Source organism: Lycium barbarum, chromosome 4, assembly GCF_019175385.1.
Source record: "Lycium barbarum isolate Lr01 chromosome 4, ASM1917538v2, whole genome shotgun sequence".
Lineage (NCBI taxonomy): Eukaryota > Viridiplantae > Streptophyta > Magnoliopsida > Solanales > Solanaceae > Lycium > Lycium barbarum.
Window position 1 is genome coordinate 28055645 of NC_083340.1, and position 23964 is coordinate 28079608.

General features: G+C 36.5%; 1 non-coding gene and 1 pseudogene across 1 annotated transcript; both read left to right on the forward strand.

Annotated features, from left to right (window-relative positions):
- Positions 1 to 382: 382 nt before the first annotated feature.
- Positions 383 to 13943, forward strand: LOC132635700 (syntaxin-32-like; annotated as a pseudogene).
- On the forward strand, positions 10217 to 10290 carry TRNAW-CCA (transfer RNA tryptophan (anticodon CCA)). The gene has a single exon. It is a non-coding gene; the product is annotated as a tRNA-Trp (tRNA).
- Positions 13944 to 23964: the final 10021 nt, after the last annotated feature.

Genomic DNA, 23964 nt, shown 5'->3' on the forward strand with positions numbered 1-23964 from the left:
GAAAATGTGGAAAACTGTTACAAGTATAATTATTATGTGGGTAAAAAACTGTTCTGGACTTAAGTGCAAACTGATTAAATGTATCACTAACTATTTCTTTTACGTGGGCTGAATTGGAGAGTTAATTGACCCTTATTGTTGAGTTACTTATTATTTATTTTATGAGGTTTTTTTTTTTTTTTAATCCAACTACTTAATAAATTATGTAGAGAAATGAAGGAAAACAAATGCAAAAATATGAGAAAAAAGATAAATAAGAATATTAGTATGTCACGTCACTTTATCTATATCTAACTTTATATTATATATAGCTATTTAATTACTAATAGCTGTATAATGCTAATAAGGTAGGAAAGGGCCCCAAATGTTTGGTACGTGGTTTAATTTTTCCTTTGGGTCACGTGGGTATTGTGTTAAAATATTCGGCCCCAAAATTCGCCTTCCTTCCTTGCTTGCTCATCTAATCTACTGAATTCTTCAATCCCTACATAGATGTAGGGTTTTCAAAATCGTCATTCGAAGAAGATTAGCTGATCTCGCAATTCTAGGGTTTTTCAATGCGCATGTAAAATTCTCGATATCTACAGTTTATTGGTTGTATAGTGTATTATTGAAAATGCCTGTGAGTGCGTCAATACGAGATCGAACTCAAGAGTTTCAGAGTATATCCGACAGGTTAAAAAAGTCACTTTCATTAGTGGTGCTTCTTCTAAACAGACAAACACTATTGCTGTGCAATCCGAGCCTCCAAAATCGGTTTTCGAATACATCAAACCTCTCACAAGCTTGCAAAACTAGCAAAATGTAAGTCAATTTTTGTCTCTCTCACTATAACTTATTCAGTATATTATTTTGTTCTCGAAATGAGCCATGTGTTAGTCTCTCTGATACTTTTCATTTGTCTTGCATAAAGATTTCATTCTATATCCCATTTGTTTGCGAGCAAAATGTAAGTCAATATTGTCTCACTAAACTTAATGAGTATGTTATTTGGGTACAGCTTTTGAAAATTATTGCGCGACCTAGCTCAATATACAATATTATACAACATTAAACTGGGGAAGGGGAGGGGGGGCATTATACATGATGTATCAACCTTGTATAATAGTGTATAACTAGTGTTTATAAACAAAAAAGGGGTAAATCGGGTAACACAAACTCAAATTATGGGCTACGTGGCGTAAATATTTTCAAAAATAGTCACAGAGTGTAATTTTTCATTATTTATTTATTTTGTTTTGGAGAGGAGGAAAATTGCAATTAAAATATGTCTTAGTGGGCGTTTGGATCTAAGGATTGTGAATTTTGGAAAAAAAAAAAGTAGTACTATTTGTTTTCGAGTTGAAAATGGTGTTTGGGAATTGGATTTTTGTTTGGACATGAATACAAATTGGAGTTGTTTTTGTTTTTTGTGAGTGATTTGTAGTGAAAATTCTGAAAACATTTTCGAATTCCAGAAAATTGTAACAATTATATGTCCAAAATGTTTTTTGAAATTAAATTCTGGAAAAAAGTGAAAACCATCCATGGCCAAACGGGCACTTAGTCTCTCATACACTTTCCATTTAATTGTTGGATATCTATCTTGTATTAAGAACTCAATTCTATGTCCCATTTGTTTGTGTGATTGTTTACATTGCGGGTACCAAGCCCTGATAAAGGAGAAGCGTAGCTGTATGTTGGCAACCAAACTAAAACTAGTCAAAATATATCATTAGCTCACTACTAGCTTGACGTTGAGGCATAGATAGTTTCTAATTGTCCCATTTGGTTTTTGGCCATCTTTAATAGTAACAAACAATTTGGAATGGAAGAGTATTTCTATACTCCATTTATCCCATTGTATCTCTCTCTCACTATTTGGATAACCTTACAATTTATTAAACGTTTTATATTTTTAATAGTTGCTAGTATAGTAATCTGATTAAATTTTGAATGTGTCAATTGTATTCTAAAAAAATAAAATGAATAACCTGTACTTGGGATCAACCTAAGATTAGAGATTTCACATGTGGTACTTCAACACCGTAACACCGTAGTTGGGACACCGAGATTATTAACTTTTTTATCTTATCAAAAAGATATTATTAACTTTATTTTCTAGCAACCATGAGAGTCATCCCGCTATTGGGAGGAAGACGTCTAAGAAATAGATAATTATGGAAAAGAATCTATTACTATTTATTATTGTGAATGGAGCACCAATTGTTTGGTTTATCCATGGTGGTTACCTTCTGGTAGCTTTCAGAATTTGTTGCGGAATATGAATCTAAATCTTATTTTCTCAAAATTTTATGTGAATTTTGTTTTTATTAATCATACTAGCAATTTAATACCCTTTACTAAATTAAATTATGACATACGCATCAGCGTGACTAATAGCTTGTAAATCCATAGGTTGTGGTTGCACTTTTCGCTCTTGAAAGTTAATGAGATTAAGTTTTGAATTGTGATATTAAGGAAACTGGCAATCTTATTGCTAATATAAGCTTAATTCAGCTAATGTGAGCTGGATTAGCCTTTTGAGTGTTAGCGTCATATTGTGCATCCAATGAACTTGATGGCTGTTAGTTGTAGCACATATAATTCTTCTTCATTAGTCTCCATGGCCTTAAAATCTTTTCTGTAGTGTATCTTACCATCAGAAAAGATTTTAAGGCTACGAAGCCTAATAAAGAAGAATTATCCCAGATAGGGCTATGCGAAGCTCGGGTTGACCCAAAAATCTCTACCAAAGAATGCGTAATTGGTTACTCGGTGTCATTATCGGGCTATCCATTCAGAATCGGAGAGTAATTTAGAACTTCGATTTATCGGTTTGGGGGTGGGGTATATTAAATTTTATGTCGATTGATAAACCAATCCGGGGGTCGGGTATGTTAGATTTATCTCGGAGGGGCAAGATGAGTTATCGCCATCGGAGGTATGCTGTAGGCAATTGAAATATATGCATGTCACCAGTTGAGGTTGTTAGTGCCAGCTTATTCTATCTTTCTGCAGCTACTAGTGGTTAAGAGAAAAAGTATTGGGATGTTGGGTCGTTGGAATTAATTACAAAGCTGTAGAGTGCTTCCTCCCCACTCCTATTCTCGGAAAGAAATATATCAATTCACAACATTGCCCTGTTCTATTCTTGTTCCTGCTTAGTCAAAGGACCTAGGTGAGCCTAGAAGGCAAATTTTGGAAATTTGTCAATCTTTAGAGATCAATTTTTGAACTCCCAGAAATATGAAGAAAGGAGGATGTAGATGAACTGGTAGTGAAACAATGATGGGTTGAAGGTGTTACAGGATGTTTTAGACCTAAAATCATAGAAAGGAAGTCATCTTGAGATATCTACAATCTCTTAAAATCCATGCAGAACTTGGCAGAAAATAGAGTATAATGGAAGAAAAAGATCCCCAACTAGTTGAGCTTTAGGCCAAAATTTTGTTGGTACGGTCAAATTAGTCCAGCATTTGGTAAGAGTCTTTTTTATTTTGTTGGGAGATTTGTGTGCAAGTAGAGAATGTAGAGAACTTTTAGGGTTAGGAAACCTAAATTTATAGAATATTGGATTGAGATGGGTCTAAATGGACTATGCGGATTCATATGCCTGACCCCAACTAGCTTGGGATTGAGGTGTAGTTGTTGTAATTTGTAAGTTATATGGCCATGCGCTGTTTTAATAAGTTGAATAGTGTTATTAAATATTTGGAAGAACTCTCGTATGCAAGCAGCCGAGCAGTATACCAAAAAGTAAAGAACATGTCTCGACAGGTAGTCGTGGTCAGCATCGAGGGACTGGTGGTGTAATGGAGAAGTTCAAGGGAAGGTGGAAGCAAAGAAGGTGGCGCATGCAAAGTTGATAGAAAGCAAGGATGAGGTGGAGAAGTGGACGAATACAGAACTTTATAAGATGGCGAGGAAGGAGGCGAAGTTGGCGGTTTCGACGGCAAAAACGGCAGCTTTTGAACGCATGTTGCTGAACTAGAAGAGAAAGGAGGGGACCAGAAATTGTTCAGGCTAGCCAAGGCGAGGGAGAGGAAGGCACGTGATGTGGATCAAGTAAAGTGCATCAAGGACGAGCATGGCAAAGTATTGGTAGAGGAGACTCTCATTAGACAGAGATGACAGTCATTCTTCTGCAAACTCTTGAATGAAGAAGGGGACAGAGACATTGTGTTGGGAGAATTAGAACATACAGAAAGGCGTCACGATTTTGGGTATTGCAGGAGTATTAAGGTTGACGAGGTTAAGGGTGCTGTTCGTAGGATGCGCAGGGGAAGAGCGACCGGACCTGACGAGATTCCTGGGGAATTCTGGAAGAGCGTGGGCCCGGCAGGTTTGGAGTGGCTGACTAGGTTGTTTAATGTCATCTTTAAGACGGCATTGATGCCCGAAGAATGGAGGGCGAGTGTAATGATTCCTCTATACAAGAATAAGGGAGATATCCAGAGTTGCAACAACTATAGAGGTATCAAGCTGCTAAGCCATACTATGAAAGTGTGGGAAAGGGTGGTGGAGATGAGGGTGAGGAGAGGTGTGTCTATTTCAGAGAACCAGTTCGGATTCATGTCGGGACGCTCAACTACATAAGCCATCCATCTTGTGAGAAGGTTGGTGGAGCAGTATAGGGAGAGGAAGAAGGACTTACACATGGTATTCATCGACCTAGAAAAGGCTTATGACAAAGTTCCAAGACAGATCCTATGGAAATGCTTGGAGGCTAAAAGTGTACCTGTGGCGTACATTAGGGTGATCAAGGACATGTATGAGGGAGCCAAAACCAGGGTAAGGACAGTAGGAGGAGACTCAGAGCACTTTCCAGTTGTGATGGGGTTGCATCAAGGATCAACTCTTAGTCCGTTTTTATTTGCCTTGGTGATGGATGAATTGACACGGCAAATTCAAGGTGAGGTGCCATGATGTATGTTGTTCGCGGACGACATAGTCCTGATTGACGAGACGCGTAGCAGAGTTAACGCTAAGCTGGAGAGTTGGAGACATACTCTGGAGTCTAAAGGGTTTAAGCTGAGTAGGACCAAGACAGAGTACTTGGAGTGTAAGTTCAGTGAAGCACCTCAGGAGGCTAGCTTGGAAGTGAGACTTGGTACCCAGGCCATCCAGAAGAAAAATAGTTTCAAGTACCTTGGGTCTATTCTGCAAAGCTGCGGGGAGATTGACGATGATGTCACACATCGTATTGGGGCAGGGTGGATGAAATGGAGGCTTGCTTCCGGAGTGCTATGTGACAAGAAGGTGCCACGAAAACTTAAGGGCAAGTTCTACAAAGTGGTGGTTAGATCGATTATGTTGTATGGGGCGGAGTGTTGGCCGGTTAAGATCTCTCACGTTCAAAAGATGAAAGTTGCCGAGATGAGAATGTTAAGATGGATGTGTGGCCACACTAGGAGTGACAGGATTAGGAATGAGCATATTCAGGATAAGGTGGGGGTGGCCTCGGTGGAAGATAAGATGCGAGAAGCGAGATTGAGATGGTTTAGGCATGTGAAGAGGAGAGACACAAGATGCCCCAGTGCGGAGGTGTGAGAGGTTGGCCATGGATGGTTTCAGACGAGGTAGGGGTAGACCGAAGAAGTATTGGGGAGAGGTAATTAGACACGACATGGCGCAACTATAGCTTACCGAGGACATGACCTTAGATAGGAGGGTTTGGAGGACCCAAATTAGGGTAGAAGGCTAGTAGATAGTCTCGTTTTCCGTTCTTATTAGTAGTCGCATTATCGCAATATAATTTTTTCTGCTCAGATTTCTGCTATTATCTGTTATTTCCTGTGCTTTGATTATCCTGTGTTATCTGTGTCACTTGCATTATTTCATTTCATATCGCTTTGATTCTCTTAACCTTATCTGACTTCTTTTTATGCTTTTATTGAGCCGAGGGTCTTTCGGAAACAGCCGTCCTACCTTGGTAGGAGTAAGGTCTGCGTACACTCTACCCTCCCCAGACCCCACGATGTGGGATTTCACTGGGTTGTTGTTGTTGTTGTTGTATTCTATAAAAATCCAACCAACCATCTATACGAATAAGAATCTCATGGGTGCACTAAAGAGAAATCAGAACGAGAAGCTATTCCTCTAATGTAGAAAATAATTTATATATTAGCATCCTTGTCTACTTCTACTTGTCCCAAAAAAACATCCTTTTCTACTATTCTTTGTCCAAACTGTAATCATTATCTGGAAAAAACAGCTAAGATAAACCAGATTCTGTTCTACATCTGTTTTTACACTCAGCTTTGGGTTTTTTTAAGTATCATTAAGTTTTTTCCCTCCTAATTCTTTCTTGTAGGAAGCAGATACCAGATACCAGGTGGGATAGTGTTTCACTTAAGAGTGAAAATCTGGTAAATGACAAAGTGTTTCACTTGGAATCTTCCACTTTTGTGCATTTGGTAAGCAGTAGAGGTTTCGGAAAAGCAGCTAAGAGCTTTCCCAGAGGAAAAGCTTTATTCTGACTTAAGTGCTACAAAACTTGCTGGATTTTGAAGTTAGTTGTTTCTTCTAATATGACTTCTCATTTTTTTTAAATCCAAATCCTTTTACGGATGCTTATATAGTATTCTGTGAAGTATGGAACTCTTTATTTCTATGCTTTAAGACATTCATTTTACCTTTTGAAATGATAAAGTCATCAATTTGGACTTACTAGACTACGCAGTTCCCTTACAGGCCCCAGTTATGACCTCTCGTTGTGTTTTCTCACCATGGGTTCTTGGGGCAGTTCAATTTTTTTCATCTAGTGTATAATGGATTTAAGCGCACGGTACTCTGCCTGTTATAAATTCATGTAAAAGGAAATAGAGTTGCAAACTTGGGAAACTGACCTTTTTTATGGATGCCAAAGAGAATTTGGGTAATGAGTAGCTAAATATAACCATCTTCTGAAGTCCTACAAGGACCATAATGGCTTTTCTTGTGAGTTTATGTATTAATACTGCAGTCCCTCCCTGGACGTTGTTGTGCCTACAAACCTGACCATTTATGCTTTGGTTTGTTCTCAAACTATAATAGAGAAGATGCAAATTGTAGTCACTAGATGTCGACCCTTATATTTTACATATTATGTGGTTTAGTACACCGGGGCCTTGGCTCTTTGACACTTGTTTATGTTGTGATTAATAATCAGGGCCAAGGTTTCTGATATTTATCTAATAGTGTTATATGTCTCACTGCAGTGGCAAAAAGGACTTCCGTTTTTGATGACCCGACTACAGAAATCCAGGAGCTGACTGCAGTTATCAAGCAAGATATTACAGCACTTAACTCTGCTGTAGTAGATCTCCAGCTTCACTCTAATGCATGCAGTGAAAGTGGTAATAGTGATACCACTAGTCATTCGACTACTGTTGTAGATGACTTGAAGAACAAACTGATGACTGCCACTAAGGACTTCAAAGAAGTACTCACCATGCGGACAGAGGTGAGACCAGTTATATGCTGGTTTTATCTTCGTTATTAGCCTGTTTTCTTACTCACATATATCTTTTGTGAGTCTCAAGTTAGTGAAGGCTTCTATTTACTTTTTTTTTTTTTTTGGTTACTACATTGTGTCCTTCAACTTTTTTGTCGTTTAACAGTATAAAAAATACACGTCATCATGGTCATTTCCATTTTCTTGGATTTCTATTTCCAGAATATGAAGGTTCATGAGAACAGAAGACAGTTGCTTTCTTCATCAGCTACCAAAGAAGCTTCAAATCCATTTATGCGCCAACGTCCACTAGCTTCAAGGAATACTGCTAGTACATCAGCCAGCCCTCCTCCTTGGGCTAATGGTTCACCTTCTTCTTCTCAGTTATTTCCAAGGTGAGGATGAAACTCTTTTACACCATCTTGGTAGTTCATGCCTCACAGGCCTGCTATAACTGAACAGATGCTTGGTCAGCAGCCATGAGTTTCTCTTGTAATTTTGGAACATCTTGCTTGTTATATTTTTAATACAAATGATTTTAACTTATTCAAAAGAGGAGATGAAATTTAAGGAGCCTGTTCTTCTTTCCAACCTTTGCTTTTGGTGATCTTGACATGATCGCTGATCTATTCATGTTGATTCCAAAAAGAAATTCCAAACGATTCATGAATTAAAGGTTGAAAGAGAGGAGATAGCTCTTCCTGTCGTGGGAATAACCTTTTGTTTGGTCTTATGGCATAATCTATCTCTCCAAGTTAAGTACTGGACATTCCAGATAATAGCTTCTCCAAACATGTTCATAATCCTAAGTATCTTTGTTATACTATTTGTCTAATCCATTACCAAATCCAATTTTTTATTAACCCCCTTTCTTCCAAGAAACTTATATTCTTGAATTGGTGAAATTGAATAGGACATGCACCTTGTTCAGACCAATGCGGTATGGTAACAGTCCTAATGGTGGGAAGTTTTGATCTATATCTGGTTAAAAGAATGATCGGGGGCTGATCTCCGGGAAGTTTGGTTTCACATGATCTTTTGCTTTAAAAATCATGAGAAATTTAAAGAGCACTCCTACCCCTTACCCACGCTTCCCCATGCCTCTCCCCACTAACATACACTATTCTACCTTCATCTGTTTCTTCCCCTTTGCCTCCTTTTATTATTCATATCATTTTTCAATTCATTATTTCGTTATTTATCTTCTATCAATATACTTTTGACGTATCACCTAGTTGCTGTAACTGCCTGTATTGGAATTGTTGTGCACTATTCTTTGGTCTTGCTATATTTGTTGGTTATCTATTTGATCTCTCTTAGCATCTCTCTCCCTCTCTCCGTCTACTCTCCCTCTTTTTTTTCTTTTGAACAGGTTACTACTTTGTATTATAGACCAGTACTTAGGTAGTACTGAAAACCCCCTTTACAAAAGAAAGTAAGAAAACTAAGATGCTAAGAAGAAGAAAATCCTTGCATGAGTAAAGGACTTCTAGGATTGATTCTGCATCTACTGAGGGATTCTTTGTACACCAAAAATAGAGCAGCAACATACAGTCTTGCTTGATCTTCACTCCTATCCTTTAAACATCTGGAGTTCCTTTCTTTCCGGATACTCCACCAAATGCAAGCTGGAATGGTCCTCCAATAACTTCTATTCCTTGCCCCAATCCCAGCCTCCTCCCAGCTAGAAAGAGTGTCTACAATCTTGCTAGGCATTGTCCAAGATATGCCTCTGAGATTGATAAAAAGCTTCCATAGCTGATCAGTAATTCTGCAGTGTAAAAACAGATGTCCTACTTTCTCAGCTGCTTCCCCACATAAGCAATAGTTGTAAACTAAGATATTCCTTCTCTTTCTCAAGTTTTCATGTGTCAAAACAGCTTCTTTGGCTAGCAACCATGTGAAGCATACTACCTTAAGAGTATTGCCCCTTGTTATGCCCAGTCCACCACAAGCAGTCCACTCCATCCTTCAGCCCTTGGAAAGATTCCAAATGTTTATATAGCTCAACTAATCTAGGTATTTCCCAGTCATTCAACATTCTTCTGAAAGTCAAATCCCAGCCTTGAGGTGACCACATTCAGCACTGTTTTGTTCTGATGTTGTGCCAGAGCAAACATATCAGGAAATAGTTCCTCCAAACTTCTGTTTCCCAACCACCTATCCTTCCAAAAGATTGTTTTGTTGCCATTATTTACTCTGATGACAGATTGGCTCTCCAAAAAAGGCCACCATGCTCTGATTGACCTCCAGACAGTTACACCATATGGATTATTGACCTCATTGGTAGCCCAAAAGTCTCTCCCTCTTTTAATCTAGCCAGATTTGTATTAGTTCAATAAATGTATAGTTTAGTGACAATTTTGGTAAAATGGTACAGATAGATCAAAAAGTATTGTATATGTTGGAAAATAACTGTTCTACAAGCAAATTTGGAGCAGCATTGGCCATATTAATAATGGCAGAAAAGACGAATATGACATTAACCGTAAGAAAGTAACAAATAGCAATGTAGTATAAAGTTGATGTAGCTAAATAAAATAAAGAATTTGATTCAAAAAGTCGAAAAGAGTTAAGTAATAAACTAATAAAAAGATTGAAACATAAGCTAAATACAAGAAAAGATACGAAGAGATGCATTCGCCCCCTATATATTTGATACCTTCTCCTACAATGAAACTAATAACCCCAACCCCGTTAGTCATCCCATCAATTACTCGTCGATCAAAAAAATGAGTAAATTCAGCTAATCCTTTTATCCCACCGACAAAGAATCTTGTATAAAAAGCATCTATGTAAGCGCTCTTAGTTCAGTTCGGTAGAACGTGGGTCTCCAAAACCCGATGTCGTAGGTTCAAATCCTACAGAGCGTGATTTTTTTCTTCTTAGATCAAATTAGAATAAAATAGATTCATTCAGTAACTTTCACAACAATCGGTAGAGGCAGGGGTGGTGGTGGTGCTTGTGCTATGGTCAATAAAGATGTGCCATGGTGCCCTGTAAGGTCTAAACATAGTAGCTGAGGGACTCGGGAGGGGCAAGATGAGTTATCGCCATTGGAGGTATGTTGTAGGCAATTGAAATATATGCATGTCACTAGTTGAGGTTGTTAGTGACAGCTTATTCTATCTTTCTGCAGCTACTAGTGGTTAAGAGAAAAAGTGTTGGGTCGGTGGTATTATAATTATAAAGCTGTAGAGTGCTTCCTCCCCACTCCTATTCTCGGAAAGAAATACATCAATTCACAACATTGCCCTGTTCTATTCTTGTTCCTGCTTAGTCAAAGGACCTAGGTGAGCCTAGAAGGCAAATTTTGGAAATTTGTCAATCTTTAGAGATCAATTTTTGAACTCCCAGAAATATGAAGAAAAGGAGGATGTTGGTGAACTGGTAGTGAAACAATGATTGGTTGAAGGTGTTACAGGACGTTTTAGACCTAAAATCATAGAAAGGAAGTTATCTTGAGATATCTACAATCTCTTAAAATCCATGCAGAACTTGGCAGAAAATAGAGTATAATGGAAGAAAAAGATCCTCAACTAGTCGAGCTTTAGGCCAAATTTTGTTGGTACGGTCAAATTAGTCCAACATTTGGTAAGTGTCTTTTTTATTTTGTTGGGAGATTTTTGTGCAAGTAGAGAATGTAGAGAACTTTTAGGGTTAGGAAACCTAAATTTATAGAATATTGGATTGAGATGGGTCTAAATGGACTATGCGGATTCATATGCCTGACCCCAGCTAGCTTGGGATTGAGGTGTAGTTGTTGTAACTTGTAAGTTACATGGCCATGCACTTTTTTAATAAATTGAATAATGTTATTAAATATTTGGAAGAACTCTCGTATGCAAGCAGCCAAGCAGTACACCAAAAAGTAAAGATCATGCAGTAAAATATGATATTCTACAAAAATACAGCCAACCATCTATACGAATAAGAATCTCATGGGTGCACTAAAGAGAAATCAGAACGAGAAGCTATTCCTCTGATGTAGAAAATAATTTATATATTAGCATCCTTGTCTACTTCTACTTGTCCCAAAAAACATCCTTTTCTACTTTTCTTTGTCCAAACTGTAATCATTATCTGGAAAAAACAGCTAAGATAAACCAGATTCTGTTCTACATCTGTTTTTACACTCAGCTTTGGGGTTTTTAAGTATCATTAAGTCTTTTCCCTCCTAATTCTCTCTTGTAGGAAGCAAGGGGATGGAGACACACAGCCATTGTTGCAGGAACAACAGCAGCAGCAGATGGTTCCATTGCAGGACAGCTACATGCAGAGTAGAGCAGAAGCTCTTCAAAATGTTGAATCTACTATCCATGAGCTGGGCGGCATTTTTAATCAGCTTGCTACCTTGGTTTCTCAGCAGGGAGAGGTTGCAATCAGGTTTGTATGACAATTGTTGTAGCACTCGAAAAATAAAAACATGTAGGAGATAATATTACAACAACAATTATGATGATGATAATAATAATAAAAGGATTTAGGAGATCTCAATGCTTTGTATTTTATGTAGTTATCTTTGTTCAACTTGTTGACACCATTGTTGTCTCCTAATGATAAAGTTAATTATATGATGACAAGTGATGGGATTTTTTGTTTGTTAAATTTTTATAAACTAATCACTAGTTCTGGACTTATCATTCTGATCAGTTCTTTGATGTCTCTTATTGATTCTATTTTGTATGGTAAAAGTTGATTTTTAACCTTTGCATGAACTTTCGGTCTGAGAACATTAAGGATTCAATTTGGGATCAGATCATGCATCCACCATCCGCTAGTTATAAGGATTTAGAAGTCTAGTGTCTTTTATATCATAGCATATTTATGTTTGAGGAAACAGGTTAATTCTTCTCAGTTCTTAAAAACATTAATACGTAATTGATAATCTTTCCTATTTGTTGACACTCTCGGAAAGGGGAGGATGACAAATACATTCAAATTTGTTGGTTTATTTGATCAGGGGAATAACATGCCATTGTTGTTGTAAATTCTATGTTAAATTGAGCTTTGAAAGTTCTTTTTTTAAAAAAAAATAAGGTAGAGATTTTATTAAATGGTACCAAGATGGTACAGGAAAAAAACAAAAACAACATAAGTCAAAAGCAGCCTACTACCCTCTTCTTCCTAGCATATCCAAGAAATCCATATACTGGTTCAAACTATCTATTAAGCTGCTTTTACACCAGAAGTACAAATATTGTAAAAATCTATCCTTAATTCTGGAAATGTGAGTTCTCTTCCCTTCAAAGAAAGCTTGTTCCCTCTCCAGCCATATTGTCTATAAGATAAACAATTGTATAGTTCTCCAAATCTGCTTTATCTCTTTTGGTATCACCTACTGCTGCCAGCCTTCCAGCAAGCCTTTCACATTCTGAGGCTTCACTCATTTAATACCACGAAGATTTATGAACAACTCCCAACATTCTCTAGAAAAGAAAAAGGTGCTCAACTGTTCCCTTGTTTTCTTACACAGAAAGCATCTACTTGTGGTTAACATAAAATGTCGCGCGTGTACTCTCAATGAACCCCACCATCTCATTTTATATAACACCTCTTTCTATTGTGATTAATGTAATGCTTGGCACACTTATTTTAATTTACAAGTAAATCTTTTGTGCATTATTGATAGTATTTTTGAAATCAAATTGCATTAGTGTCATGAATGATCTTCAATATGATGTTTATCAGCAGGCAAGGGTTTACTGCTTTATCCCTAACTTGGTTAGAGAAAAGTCTGAAAGTTAATGAAGTTTCTTATACTTCGAACTATCTGTATTTAGAATCTTATAAAATGGTGCCTTCCACTTGAAGTTTGCTGCTTCTCTTGTTGTCACTCTGTAGTGTATAAAACCTTGTACTAAGTGATTGTTGATATTAAACTGATATTCACAATATTGTCCTTATTTGCGATTTTTGTCAAGATATGGTGGGGGGTGGGTAACACATTCTTTTAGCAGGAAAGTAATATCTTGGTTTCCATCACAGGATTGATGAGAACATGGATGACACACTAACAAATGTGGAAGGGGCACAAGGGGCTCTGCTCAAGTACCTCAATAGCATCTCGTCAAATCGGTGGCTAATGATTAAGATATTCTTTGTGTTAATTTTCTTCCTTATGATTTTCCTATTTTTTGTGGCATAGTGAACACTGAACAGTGGCAACATTCGACAAAGTGTGATGTAGAAAGACTAAATAATCCTGTATTTTAGATATGTTGCTCCCTCCCCTTGTGACTCAACTGTTGTTTCAAGTTCGAATTTGGTACCAACTCCATTTTGAGGCATCTTTTTCACCCTTGTCTTCCATCAGATGCGGCTTATTGTAGTTACCCTGTGAGGTTATTGGCATTGGCAGTTTCTGTTTTTGTCACCACTTTAAGTTGAAAGCTGTCACATCTGGTTACCAGAACAAGGGAAAACTATCCCGGTATAAAAATATGTATTATTTTATTTGGTAATTATTTGAATTCTGTATAGTTAAAATATCCGGTATAAAAAGCTTGTACTATTATTTATGCTCCGTTTGGTTGTCATTTCAATTCTGTATAGTTAATACCATATTTTATACAATAGTCATTGTAAGGAATCACAATATAATGATAAGCTTAAGTATTCAAGTTTTCTTTTAAAACCTACCCAAAAATGTCATGACGGCTCTACTTCATCCTACCTTTTTAAAACGGTTTGCCAAATCTGATAAGTCAAATATATGTTCTCGAAATACACTGTTTTCGGAAATTAAACGCAAAGTACTTTAGGAAATTAAAAAGATCCATGTAGGTTAGCTGAAACTAACAACGAGATCCATAAAAGAAACACAGAGCTTTAATCATCACTCTTTTCAAGTTTCAATTAGTACAAAACTACAAATTACTACATCAATCCTTTCAGGCAAGCCTTAATCATTAAATAAGATGGAGACAACTAGCCTTTTCTTTTTCTTACAAAAGAATCTTTCTTAAGTCTTCGGTTCTATCTTCTCTTGAAGATGCACTTAATTATATTAAATAATATTTGTTTACTTGTAAGAAATTTTTTAAGACTTGCATAAAACCAGCAGACAAGAAGTCTTTCGTTTTTCTTACGTTTGCGAAATATTGTCATATAGATGTGAAATGTTGCGTGACGTAGAAGATGACAATTTTCATACGCATGTTTTCCAGAAAGCATATCCACGAATTACTTGCACAAAGTTTGTGTGGAGGATACTGATTTAAGAGGATATGAACGAACATAATTCTATCCCCTAACAAATAGGTATCTCCTGTGATTTTTATTTTTGACAATCGTGTGAAATATATTGGGTGCAGAAAATATATTGTTGAAGTTCTTGGGAGATAGATTTTGTTTGGGATCGAAATAATGTTACTCAAATACAAAAATTCAACAAGAATTCTAGGTTTGAGTACTCGAATTTGACAGTTCAATGTAACCAGAAGAACTGGAATAGAATAGAAGAGAGAATAGAAGTTTAGAGAGAGAATTTATGAATCGGTATATTGATGATTGGAATCCTTCAATTACAATGCTTTATAGTTGTTGAATACAATGAAAATATCTACTAACTACTTGACTAATTACAGCTAATTGACAGCTAACGAATCAGCTACTAAACTAACTTGAAAACTGCTTAACTAACTTCTTCTAACCAACTGTTGACATGGCCAACTAACTTTTAAATGCTAACTGATTCCTGGACTTCACTTCTAACTGCTATAATTCTGCTATCAATACTCCCATCCCAAAAGAGATCTTTGACCTCAAGGATCAACTGAGTCAAATTGCGGAAATCTGATCTTTAGAGCATTGTAGTATTCCCATGTAGCCTCATCTGATGGTAACCCTTTCCAATGAACCAGCACTTGTGCAACAGCTTTATTACCTTTCTTAACCATCCCCCTCTGAAGAATAACTTCAGGTTCAGGACAGTGTGGATGAGCAATGTCAATAGAAGGAGGATAAGTGATCAAACTAGGCACCTCATGACACCTCTGGAGTAAGGACACATGCACAGTAGGATGAATCTTCACAAAATCTGGAAATAGGAGAGTATAGGCTACAGGACCCACCCTCTTGATGACTTGGAATGGACCATAGTACTTGGCAGATAGCTCGTGGAAAGACTGATTTGTAACAGTCCTCTACCTGTAAGGTTGAATTTTGAAATACACCCAATCACCAACCTCAAAACTCGTGTCACTTCTATGAGCATCAGCCTATTGTTTCATCCTCAACTGAGCTCTTAAAAAATGGTGTTTGAGTAATTGTAACTTCAATTCCCTGTTGAGTAGTGTGTGATCCACTTCTGCAGAAGCAGACTCCCCTGGTAAGTATGGCAAGTGTAAGGGAGGTGGTCTGCCATATAGAGCCTCATAAGGTGTAGTGTGAATGGCTGAATGATGTGATGTGTTATACCAATACTTAACCATAGCTAGACAAGAGAACTAATCAGTAGCATCTTCATTACAAAAACACCTCAAATAAGTCTCAAGACATCTGTTCAATACCTCAGTCTGACCATCAGACTGAGGATGATATGCAGAAGAAGTGTTTAGTTGAACTCCTTGTAAACTGAACAATTCTTGCCAAAAAGAGCTCAAAAATACAGCATCTCTGTCACTAGTTATGGTATCAGGGAATCCATGCAACCTTACAATAACATCCATGAATTCCTTGGCTACATATTGAGCAGTGTAAGGATGTTTCAATGGAATGAAATGTCCATACTTACTCAATCTATCAACTACCACCAAAATGACTTCAAAGCCTTTGGACTTGGGCAAACCATCAACAAAGTCCATGCTTATTTGTGATCAAACAACATCTGGTATTGGCAAGGGTTGTAGCAGCCCAGGGTAAGCTGCCAAATCATACTTGTTCTTCTGACAAATGTCACACTTCAACACAAAGTCCTTGACATCATATCTGATGCCTTTCCAGTAAAACAAGGTCAATAATCTCTTCAGAGTTGCTTCAATGCCAGAATGCCCACCTTAAGGAGATGAATGCCAAAGAGTAATGATCTCCCTTCTCAAGCCTAAATTTCTTCCCACTACCAATTTGCCTTTCCTCCTGAGTTGTTGGTGTTGCCAAGTGTACTGTTTATGAGAACGAGCCTATGTTTGCAATTGGTGAATCAAGGATTTTAACTCAGTATCTGAGTCCCAACTATCAGATATAGCCTGCAACAGATCAGTATTATTGGCAGAAAGAACCAATGACATCAATTCAGCACCAGTTACTCTGGAAAGTGCATCAGCAACCTTATTTTCCACCCCTTGCTTGTACTCAATTGTATAGTCAAATGGCATCAACTTAGTGAGACAAGACAATTGAGAGTTTGTGTGTAACTTCTGTTCCATTAAAAACTTCAAAGCCTTTTGGTCAGTTCTGATAATGAACTTTTGACCAAGCAAATACTGAGACCATTTAGTCACAGCTTGGACAATAGCCAATAATTTCCTGTCATAGACAGACATAGCAACATGTCTTGGTGATAAGACCTTGCTGTAGGATGACCTTCTTGTATCAAAATAGCTCCTATCCCATAGCCACTTGCATCAGTTTCCACAATGAAAGTCTTTTTTGCATCTGGTAATGCTAGAACAGGAGCTTGAGTAAGCATCAACTTCAATCTCTCAAATGCAACAGTTGCAGCATCTGCCCATTTGAATTTATCCTTCTTTAACAAGTCAGTTAATGGCTTGCTAACGACTCCAAATCCTTGTATGAATCTTCTGTAATAACCAGCTAACCCCAGAAAACCTCTTAACTGTTTGATGGTAGTAGGAAGTGGCCATTTCCTAACTGCTTCAATCTTTTGAGGGTCAGTGGATACTCCCCCTTGAAGGATGAAGTGACCCAAATATTCTATCCTTTGTACTCCAAAGAAACACTTACTTTATTTTGCAAAAAGTTGATGTTTCTGCATTTCTCCAAATACATCCTTAAGATGGACTAAGTGATCATCCATTGACTGACTATATATCAATATATCATCAAAGAACACTAATACAAATTTCCTAAGAAATTTGTGAAAAACAGCATTCATGAGGCCTTGAAATGTGGCAGGGGCAGGGCATGACCAAGTATTCAAAATGTCCTAAATGAGTTCTGAAAGCCGTTTTTGGTACATCTTCTACTGCCATTCTTAATTGATGGTAACCTGATCTAAGATCAATCTTAGAAAAGATTTTTGAACCTCCCAACTCATCAAGTAAATCTTCAACAATAAGGATAGGAAATTTGTTCTTTACTGTGAACTTATTGAGGTCTCTATAATCTACACACATTCTCCAAGACCCATCTTTTTTCCTACTAACACAATTGGGGAAGCAAAGGGACTGCAACTGGGCTGAATAATTCCCTGATCCAACATCTGCTGAACCATTTCTTCAATGATGTCCTTCTTAACAGAAGGATAGCTATATGGTCTCTTATTGATAGGTTCATTACCACTTTTCAACACAATTCTGTGGTAAAAAACACCTCTAAATGGGGGTAGTTGTTTTGGTTCTTCAAACAGTTGTTTAAACTCATGTACTAAGTCTAATAATCTAGTATCAGTAGTTGGATCAGTTGTAGACTCTAAGGCATACCATTGAAATTCAGTGTTCATAGATGGGACAACTTGTATCATGCATAACTCAGATTGATTACCTGATATTTTGGCTACTTTTCCAGCTCCTGGAGAAGTGATTTGGTTTCCAGATCCTCTAAGACAGTGCTTCTTCCCTTCATACCAAAACTCCATAGTAAGGTTCTTAAAGTTCATCTTGATATCTCCTGATGTCAATAGCCATTGGACCCCCAATACTATACTGCAAGAGCCTAAAGGTAAGAGTAAGAATTCAGCTGAGAATTCCACTTCTTGCAGCAACTAAGAAATGGTGCACATCTGATCCACCTTCATTGCATTACCATTAGCTACAGACACCACATTTGGTAGAGTAGGTTTGATTTGACACCCTAGCTTCATAACTACATTAGGGTCAATGAAATTATGAAAACTTCCAGTATCAATCAAAATGTGGAGTGGTTTCTTTGAATGATAACCAGTTACCCTTATAGTCCTATATCCCAATGTTCCATTCAAAGCATGAGTTGAAATCTCCATTTGCTCCAATATGTGTGGTAATTGTAATTGTTGTTCCTCTAACTCCATTACCTCATCTTCACTTGGTTCTTCCACTACTGGTACCACTTCTTCCACCTCTAGCAGATACAACTGCTTCAAATTTTTACATTTATGACCAGGAATATATTTTCATCACAAAAATAACAGAGTCCCTTGGCCCTTTTGTCATTCATCTCTTCCACACTTAGAGTTCTTCTATTAACCCCTTTATATGGCATTGTATTTCCATAAGTTGGAGTTGGTAATAATGGGGGTTTGGATTGAAACTTCTGATCTCCATACCTTCTTGTGTTAGTTTGAGTCTGAACTCCAATGCCACCTCCTTGCCTTATGGCTGCAAGATAAGCTTCTTGCATCCTTGCTGTCTTGTAAGCCTGAAACAAGGTCTGTGGTCCCTGCATCTTTACAGCCATGTTAAGTTCATGTTTCAACCCTCCAAGGAAACAGCTGACAACATTTTCTTGAGATAAATTGACCCTTGTCCAGTTTTTCTCAAAAACAACCTGATAATCCTTCACATTTCCAATTTGTTTAACCTTCTTAATCTCCTCCATTGGATCATCATAATCTATCCTAAATCTTTCTACCAAAGCCATTACATACTCGGTCCATGTTGGAGGTTGTAAGTACTGTCTATACTTCATGTAAGAAATGTGCCACTGCACTGCTTCTCCTTCAAACTGCATTGATGCAATTTGCACTTTATCTTCCCTAGGGATATTATCCATGTGGAAAAATTGTTCAATTCTGAACAACCAAGATCTAAGATCCTCCCCAGAAAATCTCAGAAACTCCAATTTTGACCACTTTGAAAACTGAGAACAGTGGTTTGTTTAGCTGCTAACACTCCTTTCTCTTTGGAATCTTTCCTCAAACTTTCTAGTAGGTCCTTCAAATTGTTTTCCACCTTCAGCTTGCCTCGAGATTCCTTCAAACTGCCTTACCCCTTCTGGAATTTCCTCTCCTGCCATAGGAGATTTATCCCTCAAATTGACCACTGGATTTGTCAATTTCTCCTTCATCTCTAGCACTACCTGATCAAGTTTCTTTAGTGTTGAAACTTCACCAGCTAAGGTGCTCATTCTGCTAACATTTTCTATCGAAAGCTCTGATACCAATGTTACTCAAATACAAAAATTCAACAAGAATTCTAGGTTTGAGTACTCGAATTTGACAGTTCAATGTAACCAGAAGAATTGGAATAGAATAGAAGAGAGAATAGAAGTTTAGAGAGAGAATTTATGAATCTGTATATTGATGATTGGAATCCTTCAATTACAATGTTTTATAGTTGTTGAATACAATGAAAATATCTACTAACTACTTGACTAATTACAGCTAATGAATCAGCTATTGAACTAACTTGAAAACTGCTTAACTAACTTCTTCTAACCAACTGCTGACATGGCTAACTAACTTTTAAATCAGTAACTGATTCCTGGACTTCACTTCTAACTGCTATAATTCTGCTATCAAATAACCAGATATTATTGAAGCTAATGTGCAAATCTTGAACGATAATAAATCAGATAACAGAAGAAAAATATATCACAATGTGGTTTAAATAATTGACCTTTTTTTAAGCAATTGATCTATATCCATATGGATAGAGGAGCAGATAGAACATCTTCCAATATAAAAAATAGTACAAAATAATAAATTCTCGTCCAAAATAAACTTCTTCAACTCCTAAAGGACTAATGAATGTTGTAAAGCAAGAAGGGGGATATTCAATTTATAGAAGGTCCAAAAACAAATAGCCAAATATAAATGAGATATATACTCTTAAGAAAATAAAAGTTTATGACAAGAAAATCAGGACAAACACCAATTGATTTTTATAACACACTATTTTGAATTTCGACATTAAGTCAAATTTGCAGTTGATGTGCCCATATTCATCATTATGCCAAAGCTCTCTTTTTTCAATTTTGTTAAAGATTCAAAAAGATGTACATAATAAATTAAGTTTTTTTTTAAAAGAAAAAATTCATGGCTTTAAATATATCATGTAGGATGTTAGAATTAAGAAAATTATTATTAAGGATAAAAGGTAACATTCTGTTTTAAATACATTAAACAGAAAAATAAGAAACATAAATTTAAGGAGTAGTTATTATGTTGTTTCATACTCTTAGGGGTCGTTTGGTGCATGGTATAAGTTGGGATATACCAACACTAATTTTTTGTACCATGTTTGATAGAAGGTATAAATTTATACTGGGATAAATTTATACCTTGTACCAAACAAAGTATAAAATGCATCCCATGGTATAAGCTGTGATATCCCAGCATATCTCACTTATCCTGGGACTATTTTATACCATCTAGGAGATGGTATAAAATAGTTCCAAGATATGGAATAAATTAGTTCCGGGATTGTAATCCCGGGATAATTTTGGTCACGCACCAAACGACCACTTAGAGATTTGTATACTTGTTTCTAGTGGTGGGACCAAATAAGACTAATGAACCTTTTTTTTTTTTTTTTTGTGATTATAAAAAACAAGAATGTCTAGTTCCTTTTATGCATACGTGGATCTTATAATCTCAATACTTCTTCGATTCTTGAAGCTTCTTTTCAACAGTCTAAAGCAACATGTCAATTTCACCAAATGACCTCTTGGTCATAGCACTTTTTAAAAGCTTTGACATAAGTTTTGAATAATTGATTTGTGCTTTTGATGATATGCGATTATGGCTCTCCCCAAGCTTTGAATAATTGATTCGTGCTTATGATATTGGTTGTCCAATGTCAAGAATATTGTAATTAAATTGACTTGAATTATCTGAAAATGCTTATCAGATTACCAATTTCAAATTAATGACTTTCACTAAAAAAATACATATATATTTTTATGGTAAACTTTTCAATGTATAATTAGGTGTTAGATTTTGATTAATGAAATCTATTTAGTACATAATCATGCTTGAGTTGGAGTTTTAAACTCTTGTTTTTATATGGTAAGCAAAATCTGTAAAAATCTGCAACTTTAAGTAAACCACTAAATAGTCCTCAAACTGTTTTTTTGTTTTGTTTTCGTTTTGGTCCTTTGATTCTTTTTCGATTTTAAAGATCTTCATACTTTTAATCTGGTTTTAAAATGGTCAGTCATATCAACTCCATTACTCGATCCAATTCAAATTCTTTTCTTTTACACAAGGTATTTTGTCATAATGCATTATTTTTGTCATAATGCGTTAATCGAGATGCTCGTGTGACTTGAAAGAATACATTTAAAGAGAAATCGAAAAATTCAACAGAGTTAACATGCAACATCCATATTATGACTTCAGGAAAAGGCAAGAAGTGCTTATCATCATAATTGTTTCAATAAGTAAAACATATTACATATTACTGAATAGTACTATTAAGAAGATTCGAAATACGTAGAGAGTTCGATAAGCGAATACAAATACAATAAACTTAGAAAGTCCATTTCAAGAGGTTGATTCTCAGATCAACCTTGCACTTGGCATTATTTGTTGATTCCACAGCTGGAGCTTTTCCCCTTAGAGTCGATCTATTACTCTGAACTCGACTATCTTGATTCTCAATCTGTCCACACCACAACCCTTGTATCCATCGCTATTGTCCACGAACCGAGCTTTTCTCAAGGCCGACACTGAATCAGCATCAAGTAGTTGAGACACCTTTGACAGAGGCGAATGTATCACACTAACGTCATTCAGACTACTGGTGAACTCCAGAAAGGACTCATTTGCTATAACAATTTGGTTGGACAGTGTAGTTATAATGATGGTTTTATAGTTGTATATCAATATTATATTTAGGTTTTTGGTTGAGAGTGTGACGTTCAATTTTGTAGTGAGGACGGTGATGTCATCGGCGACGGTAGTGATGTTGAAATTTGAGTTTTTGAGTGAGGAAACTAATAATGGGGGCATTGAGGATGGTAAAGTAGTAGAAAATGCCATTAGCATTGCCTGCAAGGAGGAGAAAAATGATGGTGGACCAAAAGCAGCATTGACAGAAACATCGCCTACAGTTGCAATGATGGCAATTTTGTCGGTTTGGTGCGGGCGATGTCGGTCCCAAGTTATTTTTACTAGTTGACACGAGATGCGCATGTAACGCACGAGATGCACGCAAAAGTTAGTTTTATTGAATATACTTGCGACCTCTTATTAAAATTTTGCTTTAGGTCACCAATTCCATTGAGCCTCCTCTAATACTATACCAGGTTAATAAGCACCTTCAGCAAATGACCTTACCCCTTTCAAGCACAATACACTTCTCGTAAACTAACACCAAACCAAATTAAATGTTATCTGTTTTTTAAATTTTAAAACGAAACCAAATCAAACCGAGCCGGTTTTCCATTTATTAAGTCGGGTCGACTCAGTTTATATGTTCAGATCGATTTTTCGGTCTCATTTGAACACCCCTAGTTGTTGCAATGGGTGTAGAGAAAAAGGTTGGATGTGAAGTGAAGTCGTGTTGTAGAGAGAACCCCAAAGAATATAGCTGAGACTTTGGTGAATGTTGATTCTGTTTGGAATGCTCTCACGGACTATAAAAGGCTTGCTGATTTCGTCCCAAATCGCGTTAGCAGGTAACAACAGCAATGTATACTTGTTTTTTTCCTCTTTTTTTTTTTCCTCCTATAAAATATTGTACTTGTGTTATTAAGGATGTGGCCTAGTGAGTTAGAAGAAAAGCAAATGATCACGGTAGAGAATTAAACATATAAATATCTTTTTATGACATACTTCCAATAAAATATCTTCAAGGTATGATTAGAAGAGAAATAGATGTCTTTATACATAGTGAACTCGAACTTGAATATATTATCGGAGGAAGCTATTGTTGTTTGGTATCTTGTTACCTCGTTGGTAAGAGAAGGAAAATAGATATCTCTAAATATAGTGAACTCGAGTTTGATAGTATGAGAAGTAAAATAGATATCTGCACAATCCATTTCAATTCCTAAACAGTTGAAAGCAAAGTAATGTAGTGTTGTTTTCCCTTTTATGACTAGTAATAGACCAGTTTGTTTTTCTGTTGAAAGAAGGCGTATGAAAGCCCCGTTTGTGTGATTGGACTGGTTATTGAAATGAGGCCATTTAATGCTCAATTTGCCTTTCACTTGAAAAAAATAAATAATGAACTCCAAAACAAAAGCAGTTCAAGAATTTAAATTTTATGAATTCATGTGAGAGATGAATCACTACCCATTGAACTTATAATTGACTTCAAATCAATTATTTATATTTATTAAATAAATTTCTTAATACATATTTGAATCAAAACTATTGACTTAGGATAAATTCATAATTTGAATTCTACCTCCACCCTCGAAACAAAATAGACGTTGAAAATATGTTACTTTGTGAAAAGGTTGCAACTACATATATCATATCTCTCTGTTCCAAAAAGACT